At 39.0% G+C, this 14,454-nt stretch overlaps 1 protein-coding gene across 1 annotated transcript in view; it reads right to left on the bottom strand.

The window, feature by feature from the left end:
• The window catches only part of pear1 (platelet endothelial aggregation receptor 1), a 61,449-nt gene extending 50,248 nt beyond the window's left edge, over positions 1 to 11,201 (bottom strand). Inside the window, exon 1 of the mRNA XM_008430708.2 lies at positions 10,985 to 11,201. The gene's annotated coding sequence lies outside the window, so the exon portion shown is untranslated. The remainder of the gene's footprint in view (positions 1 to 10,984) is intronic.
• Positions 11,202 to 14,454: the final 3,253 nt, after the last annotated feature.

Here is a 14,454-nt window from a genome sequence, read left to right as displayed (position 1 = left end):
ATTTGACTCTGTGGGATTTTGTCGCTGATCCTCTCAGCCATTGTTCCAGCAGCGATCTGTTGATTCAGACGCAAACTTCCTCCACATCTTTTCCTGCTACTGAAACTCAGGAAACCCTACAAACGCCGGCGATGAGTGTGGTCTGATCAGGCAGAACATTATGACCACTGAAAGCTGCTCCGTAAATAAAAACTCACAGGTTATTTATATATCTGGAGTTTGGACATGAAAACCAGTAAAAAAAAAACAAGTGTAAAAATCATGAAATACGTCATTTGTGTGTTTAAATGAGCGTATGTGAATGAATTCTTTGTTGGCAGTCTTTGTAGTCTTTGTTTAAACTGACAGCGTATATAAATAATACTAGTGTCTTCGGGCTGTTTGCGTTAACAGGCAGAAACTAAATGAAGAATCAACAGAAGTGGCTTCATAAACTCTTAAAAAGGTTGTTTTATGGCAGCCGAGTCAAAATAAGCATCAAAGAACGGAGCGGAGAAACTTGAACGCACTAATTTACAGTTAATTGCTCGTCTTTTCATCTAATCAGATGAATTTCTCGGCGTTCACTGGAAGCTCTTTGTGTTTTTACAGCTTCTTTTGAAAAGCTCTGAGGGCTTCTGACCTCCAGGCCCGTTCTGTAAATGTTTGTAAATCTACAAATGAACTAAAGTTGTGTGACGGGAGGTCTGTGTGAGACGCAGCAGCCTCTTTTATTTGTTTTCTGTTCTTCCCTCTGGTTCTGACCCAGCAGAGGACTGAAATAATTCACTTACACACTGATATGAAGTGAAGAGCGACGCATTAATGATCAAAGGAAATCCAGTTTCATGGAGAATGAAGATAAAGATTTTTCTCTCTGAAGTTTAAAAAGACAAAGGTTTTCGGGTTGGTGTGTAATTAAAGTGTTGAAAGTGGCTGCAGCTGCACTTTGACATTTTTCACACTTAACAGTTTTTTTTAATCTGGAATGTTTCATGTGCAAAGATCAGTTTTTAATATGTGCAAAGTGAATTTAATCACATCATGTAAACCCAGGAAAACACAAAATAAATGAAAGTTTTCCAGAGACGATGCGTCGCTTTTTTTTCTGCGCAATTTCTTACAGATGAAATTATAAGTCAAAGAGACAGGTCAAAGTTTATGAACAGTAAATATTTTACCAATGACTGATATCTCTCTCTAAATCTATACTTAGCTGAAACAAAGGTAAAAGAGTTTTTATAGAGAATATCTAAACATTTCTCCAGAAATTTCAACTTTGGAAGCTTAAATAATTCTTGACCCATTATTGTCTGTGTATTCAATTATATTAAGTTCTATTTTGTATTTGAACTATTAAGTTTTAAGCATTTTTAGAGGCTTCAAGAAACTTCCAAATATACCGGGCGTCCAATGTTACACTTAAAAGGAAATGTTGGGTTTTTACCGGACCAGTTATGTGATTATTTTTAACCTCATCAGAACTTCTTCACCAGAATAAACCAAAATAAAACAGGTTTTTACGACAACCACCTCTGTACTGAAGGTGTTTTTAGACATACCTAAAAATAACCCATGTTTCCTGCTGACTGACCTGAGGTGAGCACCTTCTGATCGCTTGTTTGATTCGTTGGTTTTATGAGAGGAAACAGGCGATCAGAGTCTCTACGAGGAAACACTGAAAAACGCCCGATCATCACAAAACCCAGCGTCAAACATCCTCATAAACATGCAGCGCTTTCCTGCTGAGCGCAGCTCGACGTGCATGTTGACTTTTGCCATAAATGTCCGCCGTGGCCTTTGTTTGGGACGGAGAGCGTGCAGAGGTTTGGATCTACGGCTGAGCATTTTCATCGGCTGCGTCTCTCTGGGGGGGCGGCGTTGACTGACAACATTACCCCGATCCCCCTGAAGGTCTGCGGGAAGCGCCGTGTTTTACCGTGACTCAAGGCGCTTGGATTTCTCTCTGCAGATAACATTCCTGCGCCTCGACTTCAACATAAATCTCTGGGTGGTTGCTGTATGAAGGAGGAGGTAATTTACGGTAACGTCTCGAACGTCGCCACATCTGCTTCAGATTAAGACGACACCTCAGTGGCGGCTGGATGGCAGCTTTTTCTGCTGCTTCTATTGGGGCTGAAACCGTCGCAGAATCGTTTTCTGGTTGTTTTCCTCCGTTGGTGGCCAAGATGGAGGTCCTGTTGCACATGTGACACCTGACAGATTTACCAAACTAACATGTTGCCGGCTTCAGGGAGGCGACGGCGCCGCAGGGAGAGAAGAGAGAACTGAAGATCCTAAATGAACTGCAGCTGCTCAGAGAATCAATTCAGATGCTTTTATCAGCCAACAGCTGCATTAACATTACAAATGTACACAAGACTTTAACAAAAAAAACAACAAAGACCATTAAAGTCATGTGAATAAGCTTGTTCACACCATAGGTCATTAAAAAAACACACCGCCCCATTATTTTATACTACTTCCTGTTTACTTCGTGGTTTCTGCCAGTAGTAACATCCTGTTGCTGATCGCTGTATTTGTGTGATGCAAAAAAAGTGTTTACATTGCAGTTTGGGGAATTACACTAATTTAGATACGGACAAAGAAATCACAAAAATAAATTTGCTTATTGGAAACACAAAAATTTTGAAAAAAACCCCATGTTTTTAGATAAAAAGTTTTGATATCAACAAAGTTTTGCAGGTACCACCTCCAGAAACCGCAGTAGTAAATTCCTAAACTTCAGCCCTATTGATTTACAGACCAAACTCTTCTGGCACAATTAGTGCTGCCTTTCTGGAAGACAAAGTTAAAACCTACGTATTAAGGTGATCACTTTAGAGCTTTTTCCTCCACTTATTAACTCCCCCCCAGTCCAGATGGGCCCCATTCTGCAGCATCTGGACGTTAAAGCTTTATTTTCTTCTCTCCAAAACTGGAGCCACGTGTGCAGCCTGAAGGTGAACCTTTAGAGACGTTCCTGCCTTTTTTATGCCGTTTTTCTGGACTGAAACCATTCCAGCCCCCATCGGGCCGGGGGGGCTTTCAGTCGTCTGTTTTTGCTGCCTTGTGGCAAAAGTTAGAGGCTTTACTGACGACAAATCTCTGGAGACGTTTTTGTTTGGCACCTGCGTATCTGTCCAGCACCACAGGAAGCTGAGGAAGGATCCAGGACATCCTGGGCAAACAGCAGCGTGTGGGGGAGGGGCAACATCGCCGGTCTACTTATGTGGGCACGAGCCGATCAAGCTAACTGTGTTAACTCACAACTTTTTCTTTTTTTGGCCGGGAAAAGGCAAACAGAAGCAGCGAGAGGCGCAGCAGGTTTCTAAGAGCTGCTGCAAATTATTTATTATTTTAGGAGCATGAAGCAGTTTTGTTGTTGGCATCGTTAATAAAGCGAAAGCTTCCTCCAGCTGAGGTTAAAGAAAAACTTCACCTTTATTACTCACCTCAGACAAAGTATTCATCAGAGTAAAGACATACATTTTAATGCCAGTTATCAGGATTTTATCAGATTATCAACAAAAGCAGAGTAACTGCAAAGATGATGTAAAAGGATGCATTTATGGAGCTACATTTGGGCCATAAAGTTTCCTTCAAAAGAAAAAAAAAAAATGAAACTGAAGAAAAACTGCAAACTGAATCTGAGAAGTAATTTTGAAAAGATTTTCAGGCTTAAAATAATTTTTTTGGTTAAATTTTTTTTTTCTTTTGAGTAAATGTTAAGGCCCCAATTTAGCTCCATATGCATTGATTTATTGTTTTCAACGTGCTGCAGTTGAAACGATTAATCAGATAAACCAATTATTGAAAGAATAATCAACTAATGTAACTGATTAATCATTAACTGGAGTACAAATGCAATTTACTGAAAAAACAACATAGTCAGAGCAATAACTGAGCCAAAACTGTGCTGTATGTATTTAAAATCAAAACATCTTTGTAAATATATTTTAGCCAAAACTTCTCATTAGCGTAGTTTTAGGTGCAACAGGTTCAGATTCGTAGCTAAATTTCTGCATTTTTAGACAATAAAATGTTTGTTTCCTTCATCCAAAAAAAAAAAAATAGTTTAATGTGTTAAAATATGCAAAAAATAATGTTGTATAAAAAAAATCCTAACGTGATGAAAAATCTGTAGAATGCCAATTTTTTATTGGTTTACTCAATTAAATTTCAGAAAAGTCTATTATACTTCTTTGTTTCAGGGCTGGACAATAAATCATTAAAAATATAAAATGCGAAAGGCGCATGATCAATATCAATAGATAATACATCTGGTAGAGTATTAACTGAACTCTGATCCAGAACCGCACAGCATTCTGGGAGATGTAGGCAGAGGAAAGACTTTAGCCGCTCAGCTTCAATCTGCCCACAAGTTTGGTGGCATCAACTCGCTCACTTTTTGGTTGCCTAGCAACAACCTGGTTAAAAAAAATGATGTGGAGTGATATTCCAGAACAAAAACTAAACAATTCCCAATACCGACTGATATAAAATTGATATATTGTCCAGCCTAAGTTTCACACAGTTTCTGGTTTGAAACATGACAAAATGTAAAAAAAAAAAAAACAAAACAAAAACACTTGGGTGGTTTAATTGTTGTGTTTTGTCTCAAACTGAATCGGACCCGGATCCGCGCTGCAGAGCTCAAATGGAAAACTGTAGGAAGCCGAAAGGAAACATCTTGTATGTTCATCCACTGCTGTATCTCCACAATTATTTCCTCTGTCAACAAATGAAGCGGTCCCTGGATGAAACCGTCGGACCTGCAGCGACTCCGTTCCCCCTTTTCTGTCCCTCCCTGCTCCAGTTTCACTAATGACTCCCTTTCTTCCAGGCTGAGCTCGTGTTCTTTTGAATAATGCGCCTGCTGACAAACTGTGACAAACCTTCAACGTGGCTTTAGTTTGTCTTTCTGAAGTGGCCTGGAAAACGAAGCAGTAAGAAACGGAGGAAAATGAGTCTAATAAAAAGCAAGATGGACGCTGTGAGTTTAAAACAGCTGGAGGAAAACATCAAGCCTCCTGGTGTCCATGCGGTGCCAAGCATGACATCAAGGCCGTTTGTTTTTCACGTGCTGAACACCGACTGGCTCGTACTTAATCTCCACTCTGACAAACTTTGATTTCACGAGCAACGAAAACAAACACGACCCTCTCAGGTTCCCCCCTGGTCCCAGCCGCCCTGTGCGCGCCGCCGGGTTGAGTCTTGATGAGCAGCGTCTCCAGTGTGGCTCCGCCCACCAACCGCCAGCATCAGGAAGGACCCTCACCACAGAACAAGCAGCCTGCGGTCGGTCCGCCGGCCCATTGGCTGCCTCCACAAACCCCCCGACCCCTCGTGTTTTTATGATCCAGGCCCAAAAGAAGCTGCTCGCGTTCTCCAGCCGGAGCCGAACGATGGCTGCAGTCCAATCTGCTCCAAATTATTTGCACGGCTGCAGAACATATGGAGGCTTATATAAGCCTGTGGTAGGAATATTCACCAGCGTCACCTTCTTCTGAAACCCCACAGCCCTTTGTTTTGTTCAGCTGGGCTATTTTTACTTCAAAAAGGAGCGTTTACGAAGACAATGAGCTTCTTCGTTTACATCCTCGTGACTCTTCGTGCAGCACGGAGACAGAAAGGCTGCTGGGAAACTTTGCAACGTAAACACAAGGAGGTTTGAGTCCACAGACCTTTGATGTGAAAACACAAGATTCAGAGGGGAAAAAAAGAACTGACATCTTAAAATGTCAAAAGATGGAGATTTGGTCCATATAAAATTTACAGTAAATTATTGGTTTTCTTTTTGTTGCTGGTTTACCAAAATAAAGTGAATCCAATATAATTGCGCAATTAGAAATTCGAAAATAAATTTACTTAATGGAAACAGCAATTTTAAAAAATAACTGGCTAAAAAAAAGTTTTGATAAGTTTTGACTTGGCGGTTTTTCGTCAGTATCAGTATCAGAACTGATTTATTTCACAAAACTGCAATGGAAACATTTTTTCTCGCATCACATGATCAACAACCAGCTGTTACTACTGACAACGTCATGAAGACGACAACAGGAAGTAGTTGGAGGATGGCGGAGTGTTTTTTTTTAGAAACTTATCCTGAACAAACTTATTTACGTGTCGTTTTAACTCTACTTCTTATTTAATAGAAACGCCGCAATTGCAAACTTGTGTTTTTTTTTTTTTTTTTATGTATCGACAAAGTTCTGTACACATTTGTAATGGAAACTCGAAACCAAACACGAAATTGTCATGTTTCTGTTAAACAAATTTATTTTTCCAAATGTCAAATTTCGTAATTCGACTGATGGGAAACGTCCGGACTTGGTCCGTTCCGTCTGTGGCAGCAGAAACTCATCCCAACCCTCAGCGAGTCGGAGCTACGCAGAGCCGACGTGGCGTGAACGTGTTTGGGCTACAGAGTTCAGGTAAATCAATCATCTGCTACCTGCGGTCGGCTGGTTCGCCCAAACAGAGACGTCAGGCTGTGGTGTTGAGCTGCGGGGTCGAAGCGTGTCACTGCCGCCTCGGCGCCCTTTCAGTAAACCGTAGAAAAGTCCAGAAGGATCAAATTCGCCTGGAAGACTCCAGCCTCTGCTCTGCTTTCAGAAATCCCTTTGTGTCTCTGGCCAGTTTCATCTGCTACCAAAACATATCCAGTCCCCCGCCTGAAACCGAACTCTGCTCTGGACAAACACACGACTTGACGTTTCTGATCTCTGATCGGCCCCGAAGACGGTCGATCTCCGCTAATGAGGATGTCATGTGAGGAGGCTGAAGGCAAACAAAGACGTTTCTCCGCACACTTCAGCAAACACGGGGGCTTTCAGGAAGAATTCAAAAAGAAAGAAATTACCCAGAGTTCTTTAGGTGTTCGTACTACAACAGCGTATTTGGGTTATTATAGATGGAAAAAACGTTGGAGAAAATTTAAACCAAAAATATCTGAGATTTTCTAGGAAAACAAGCACATTTCTGAAAAATTTGCTAGATTAAGCTCAGAATTTTTTGGGAAAAACATGCAAATTTTGAATTTTTATAAGTTAAAGATTTGCTAGAAAAAACTCAAAAATTTTGAGATTAGTCTGGAAAAACAAACATGGAAACTTCGTAGTTTGAAAAGTCGCAACTTTGATAGAAAAATTCAGGAAATTTCTAGAAAATTAAACAACAAAACTACAGATTTGAACAATGACAAATGTGATAGAAATTTTGCTAATATTTTCTAGAATTTCCATGAAAAACAAGAACATTTTTGACTTTGAAAAGTTGTAGATTTTTCAGAAAAACAAACTCAAAAATTGAAATTAATCTCAGAAATGTTCTAGAAAAAAACAAACAAATTTCTGAGTTTCAAAAGTTGCACAAACCTGGAATTCAGGAGTTTCAAAAACGGAGGTGAGGTCAGATACAGACACAAGCTAATCGTCGATTTTCAGCAGATATCGTCACAAAGTGCTGAAACCTTCTTAATCAAAAAGCTTCTCATTCCCAGACACAGAAGTGCAACAAAGCTAAATTTGCTGTGATTTATTGTCATTTTTATGGCTCCAGTGTGAAAAAGAAATTATTTTTTCTTGCCAAAACAGTACGCTTCAATGCTCATGAAGTTAATCATCCTGAATCTCTAAATCTACCCATTAATCCATCAGCCTGTCAACACAAACTACAAACAACTGTTCACAGTGTTTTATCCTTCACTTGGTGCTAAAACTGTCCTTTAGCATCACGTTTTCTAACGTTCTGGATCAAAACATGTCAGAATTAACCAAGTCCAAATGGAGCGGACCAGAGACAAGTTACATTATCGTCTCCAAGGGAGCAGAAACCGCTCGGGTTTTCTTCTGCTCAACTTCTCTGACAGCTCATGACGGCTGAGTCACCGTCACACAGCCGCCACGTTTCACGAGCCCGGCTCGCTCCAGAACCTGGACCCAGTCGGAGCGGCTTAATGAAAAGCAAACGGGGGCAGAGGAGAGGCGGAGGAAGCGGCGGACCCACTCCCAGCCACTTCCTCTGCAATTAATCGATGGAGGAGACTTGGCAGAAGAGGACAGCGTGAATGAGTCACACTCGGATCTGGAGAGGCTTTCAAAGCGGCAGAAACACAGAAAGGGAAAGGCAGGAAATCACAGAGCACAATGAGAAAAGTTGAGACAGACACCGATAAAAATATAGAAACATTTACTGTGGAGGTCCGGAGAGACTGAGCGCAGGAATAACATCCCAAATAAAGCAGGTAGATCACAGGATTCACAGCACCAACCTTCTGTTTAAAGAACAAATCATGGCTGAATAGAGGTAATTAAAGAGAAACTAAATGGAAGGGAAATGAAATGTCATTTTTAAAGGGGCAGTGTTGAGAAAAATTAACTTTTTTATCATGTTGTAATCAAAAACCTGCCAACATGGAGTGCTGCCTTGATTCTTAATGGATGTTTGGGAATGATTTAATCTCCATGGCAACCATTGAGATGAACAAAACGTCTGGGTGGACTTAGCCCCGCCTTCGGGGCACAGCTCCTCCTCACAGTTGGAGTTTCCAAGCTCTGAGCTTCCACTCAGCTCCTTCAGACTAGCCAGCAGCAATTAGCAAACACCTGGAGGAACTGCAGATCTGCTGAGCTCATTATAGGAGCTACTTCTCAGAGCAACGCTGGTGAAAAACGTTAAAGTGTTAAAAGAGCAGCCATGTTACTTCCTGAAGGCAGAATTTCAGAAAGAGTTCTTAAAAATATTAATTTATGCTATAATTGTTTTTAATAACAGAAATTAAACAGATTGTTCTTATATGTACTTATTACTGCAACTTTAACTAAAACATTCTTGGTACTTTTACTTTATTTTGTATTTACTGAGATACTCCTAAATTAATCCACTCAAGTTGCACAACTGTAAACACGTAGGAAAGGCAACGCTGCACAGTCACATATGACTTCTACGATGAAACAAGGTGGTGGCAGCATCATGCAGTGGGGATTATTTTCCTCAGACTGAAACCGAGCTGTTTTGTGAAGAAATATAAGAACAAACTTAAAACTTCCAGCTGTATTTGCAGATTCAGAGGAAGTTCAGTAAGCTACGACTCAGAGGTTTGTAAACAAAAGCACACCACACTTTTCAGATTTTTATCTGTCACTGAAAATGAAACATGCCGATGTTTGTTTATAAAATTTGAATCAAATCTAGCAGAAATACTTTAAACACTCTTAGCTAAAGTAAGTACACTAAGGGAAATACTTCTACCGTAATGAAAACATCAAGCCTGTCTGAGTCATGAGAAAATATATCGGATCATTTTCATGTTTCAAAGTGATTTTAATCCACTGGTCTTCATTTTACTTCTGGCTGTTGAGTTTAGCAATTATTGTCAAAAAAGTAAATTACAGTGGATTTTTAAAAACGTATTATTTTAACTTCTGTAACATTATCCCAAAATATTGTGACAAACATTAAGATCTATGTCTCCCATCCCTGTTCCCTCCACCTCTGATAGACTTTAATCACATTTTTAGTCCAAATTATTTTGGTTTTGTTTTAAATAAATCAAATACTTCTGGGCTACGACTCATGTTTTGTTGCTGCAGTGTTGAGATTTGCACCTTGAACCCGCCTATAGGGGTCGGCTGATTCACTTTATTTACACAGAGCACTAAATCATATCAGTGTAAATGAAACCACATCCTAGTTCACTCCAAGCCAACAGGGGGCGCTGCAGATTTACATATTTATTAAACCTGTCACCACGTTGTGACAGGAGATGATCAGTGATCAATCTCCTCCAAGACCTCCCTGAGCTCTGCTGCCATCTGAAGAAATGCATCGAAAACAACCAATCAGAGCCAGGAGGCGGGTCTTAGTGCTGTCAATCAATCTTATGTAGTCACTGCTAAATGTGCTAGTGGTGGAGAGAGAACAGAAAAACCGTTTATCTGCCGTCATCAGTGGCTCTGCTAACTAGCCTTAGCATTCACAACCAGGTGCTAGCTGCAGCATAGCACACAGTGCTAAGACCCGCCTCTTGACTCTGATTGGTTGTTTCTAGTAAGGACTGGAAAACAGCAAAGGAGCTCCATTTTTTTCACAGATTATGTCTCATAACAGTAATGTAGCTGTAAAAGTGAGTAAATAAATTATAGTTTTTTTTATTAAACCATCAAATTCAGGATTTTTCAAAACAATTTCAATTCACTCAAGTAGAAAATGGGCCCCAAATCCAGATCTGCTGAGGGCCCCAAAACCTCTTCAGCAGGCTCTGGCTCTGAATCAGCGCAGTCTGGACTCAATTAGATCAATTAAATTCATCCAAATACGGTCCAAAGATAAAAATAATCACATACAAAACCAATCAAATATTCAATTTAAACAGTTTTAGAAACAATAAAGTCAAATCCAAACATCAAGAAAGTCCAGCAGATTGCATGAAGTCAATAAAAATGAAAAAGTTAGTGCAAAGAATCCCGCTTTGGTGTGAGAGACGCGTCTTTAAACAAGCATTTAAACAGATTTAAACCCGTCATTTGGCCAAAAAGCAGCTGGAGCATTTTTATCACCGCCGGACTGTTTGATGGGACAATTTGACAGTTAATCTGAGTTTAATCTAAAGAGTCAAACTTCGTTAAAGCCCATTTTTCAGCTTGAAGGCTTTTCCTGTCCATTATAACACGACAACAGCTGGACAGGATAACTCAAAACGACCGTAAATAAAGACAAAATCCGTAAATTACAATTATAACTTGTAATTAACTTTAAAAGTTTCAGATTAAACAAATCCATTTCGGTGTGGAGGCGTTTTATTTTAGGGTTTTCCTGCTGCAGTTGGTTATTTAACTAGAAATAAAAGCTGCCAGCGCATCACGTTTCTTCAGCTCAGCAAGTTCCCAGTTTTTGGATTTTATTTCCCATCATTTCTCCTGCAGTGAAGCAGCCAATGCTGAACAATAAAAACAACACATTTCAGCTTCACTTCGCTTTAAAAAAAATCTCATTTACTCACCTAAAGTCGGCCAACAGCTGCCGGGTCGGAGGGAGCTCAGTTCATAACCGAACCGAGGACAAAACGGTTCGGTTCGGTTCGGTTCCGGTTTCTAACGAATCTCGGTGTCAAAGAAGCTACAAGTCCGAGTAAACATTAAGAAGTGAGAAGAAACAGCCGAGCATCCAACCGGGGGAGGGAAGTGACGGGGAGCAGAGAGAGAAAGAGGGGGGATCCTGACAGGAGGAGGAGGTGGAGGTGGTCTGCAGGTCTGACTGTTTGAGTTTTTACAGAATAAATGATCCGCTGGGATCATTTATTACCAGGAAAACAGACGAGCTGCTCTCTGATAGGTGAACAAAACCCATTTATTTACAAAATAAGAAGAAAATCATGTCTGCTAAGGATAATTCAGAGGTAAATATGTTTATTTTTGTTTTTTATATATATATTTTCCCTCTTTTACATAAATGTATGGCTCTTTTTTTTGGATCTAATTTCTCCTGATTGTACGAGGGTATATTTATGTCATTGCAGAGAAAAAAATAAACTTCCTCTAAAAAAAAAAAAAAAGTCTGAAGTTTTGCATTTGTCCCAGAAATGTTCTAAAAAATTATTTCTGAGTTTGAGTTGTAAAAGTCGTTTTTTTTTTTTTTTTGCTTGTTTGTTTGTTTTTTGCTTGTTTTTTTTCTTTTGGTAAAAATTTATATTTTTGACTTTTCAAAATTTCTAAAATTTTCCACCTGTGAAACTCAGAAATTTACATTTTTGTCTAGCAAATTTTGCACTTTTGAAACTAAGAAATGTTGAGATTGATCTTAGAAATTTTCTAAAATAATAATAATAAAAAAAGAGCAACACATTTTCTGAATTTCAAAAGTTGAAAGTTGAAAACTAATACAAAAATGATTCAAAAGCCCCAAATTATTTTTTTTTCAAAAAGAAATTTCTGGGATTAATCTGCAGTTTTCTCCAGCATATTTTATATTTTTGAAACTCTTTTTAGTCTGAGAACATTTTTTGAAAAAAAAAAAAAAAAAAAATCAAGGAAGTTTTAAGTTTGAAAAACCAAAAATTTGCTAGAAATAAACCCTCACAAATTTTGACATTAATCTGTGAAATTTTCTGAAAAAAAAATTGAGGTTATGAAATTGAGAATTTTTACTTTTTGAAATTCTGAAATTTCCAGCTAGCAATTTTTCAACTTTTCAAATTCAGATTTTTTATTTTTTGGATTTTTCAAGGAAATTTCTGAGATTCATCTAAAAAAAATTCTAGCAAATTTTCAACTTTTCAAACTGTGAAATGTTGTTTTCTATAAGAAATCTCTTGTATTCATTTAAAATTTTCAGAGTTTTGTTTAAATAAATTTGCTCCTGTTTTCATTCTCTATCTTTTCTCTATCGTTTGGTTTTCAGTCACAGGTTTGTTTCTTTCCTCCCGGGTCGGATCTTCTGTGAGGTCCTGAGTTTATGTTCTTGTCATTTCAGTTTAACTGAACTCTGGATTTATGTTTCCATGTTTCCTGCGGCTGTTGGCTCTGAATAAACTTTATTAAACTTCAGCTGCAGTCGGTGGCATCTTTATGGCTCTTTACCAGAACAAACTCAACAGGAGGAAACATGAGCAGCTAAAGTTTTCACACCCCTGGTATTTTTTCACATTTGGTGACAGAAATACAAATTTTAGGCTGCTGGTATGATATGATGGACGTTCACCAATTTGTGCAGAATTTGAATTAAAAGCATAAAGTTTCCACCATTTAATTTGAAGTTTAACAATGGAAACGTTTAGCTCAGTGTTTTCAGTCGTCACTGTCCTCCATGTTTAATGTGGAAAGAGTCTCAGTTTTCTAGATAATCCAAAGCATCAGATCAGAACCAGGAAATACAGAAATGTCCTGGGAACGGACATGTCTTTGAAGGCATCATCTGTTCCTATAAACCAGTGGTCCCCAAACATTTTCCTGTGAGGGCCACATAACTTTTCCCTTCTCTGGTGGGGGCCGGAGTCAGTTTGTGACAGAAAAGGTGTTACACGTTTATCACCTGCGCGTTTCTCGATTGATTTTTACCCAGAAAGCATATGGGCAAAAACCGTTAGTGAAACGGTCACTGGGACTGACTAGTATATATTGCATATGAATTCCTCATATGTTAACATACATAAAGGTTCGTTTTGAAGTATAAGCTGCTACTTACAGGCATTTAATTTGACCTGGAATGCGGCGTTCATAACAGACACGTGTGTTCATCTGATCTACCGCTAGCAAACAACCGTACTGATTAACATAAAGGTCAAGCACTTCTCTAAAAGTCCAACAGATGGCAGCAATGCGCCATGCCCACAGTTTACATGACACTCTAAAGAGCCCCCTGGTGGTTGAAGAAAAATCCACATATCCACAATATGAAAAAAAAAATCTGAATGCTCTCTGGTATTGTTCAGGGGGCCGGAACAAATGTGGAAGCGGATCCGGCCCGCGGGCCGTAGTTTGGGGACCACTGCTCTAAAGCATTTTTTTAATCTTTGGTCTTGTCTTTTTAACTGGAAATTTCCTCTAACTGGGATTGTTTCACCCCACTGGACTCCCAGACCAACCAGCTCAGGTTAACTGGGACTCCAGGCTGTGGATTCAATTCAGTGTTATTCAAAGTGGGACTGCCAGGGGGCGCTGTGGGAGCCTAAGAAAATTAAAGGGAAATTGATGAAAGAAAAGCAAAATAATTTAAGAAATTTAATCCCTTAAATTTTTTTACCTTAAAATTTTCAGCAAATTTTTAGTTTTTTTATTTATTCTTTTAAAAAATAATATTAGAATAATTAATTTAAAACCTCATTTCTGATGCTCATTTTGTGTCTCAAACAAGCAAGAAATTAACTGTCTGTAAAAAAAAACACAAGAACTGGGAATGAAATGACATTTTATATGATTACTACAAATTGTCAAATTTTTTCTTATAATGGAAACAGGATTGTGATGAAAAATTATATCATCTGTGAATAAAGTCATAACAATGATAATAAAATAATAAAGTTTTCCTCCACAAAAATCTAAAATCAGATGGTATGCGGCAGCATTTTTACTAATTAAATAGAATAAATGTTTATTGTTGAAACATTATAAAAGCTTATTTACATATTTTGTAGCATTTTGGTATAATCCTCTCTGTTTTTCTTTTCTGCTCTCAGTCTGGAGATTTTACTGGTTTACGAATCGTTTGAAGTGTTTATCTTCTTCACCCAGACGGTGTGACGGATGTCACTGACATGCGTCACCTTCCCACACGGTGGGCCGGAGTTCTGTTTATCCGTGCTACGGTAGGAAAATCTGAAAAGGCAGCACTGATAGTCAGAACACCGACTTCAACAGCAGGCTTCCCTCCATGCTGACACACAACCTGCATGGACACCAGTCAGGAGGAAACGTCCTCCCAGTGTGGACACCAGTCAGGAGAAAACGTCCTCCCAGTGTGGACACCAGTCAGGAG

Source organism: Poecilia reticulata, linkage group LG16 (genome assembly GCF_000633615.1).
Source record: "Poecilia reticulata strain Guanapo linkage group LG16, Guppy_female_1.0+MT, whole genome shotgun sequence".
NCBI lineage: Eukaryota > Metazoa > Chordata > Actinopteri > Cyprinodontiformes > Poeciliidae > Poecilia > Poecilia reticulata.
Note: the sequence above shows the minus strand (reverse complement) of the source record. Positions and strands in the feature narration are given on the sequence as shown.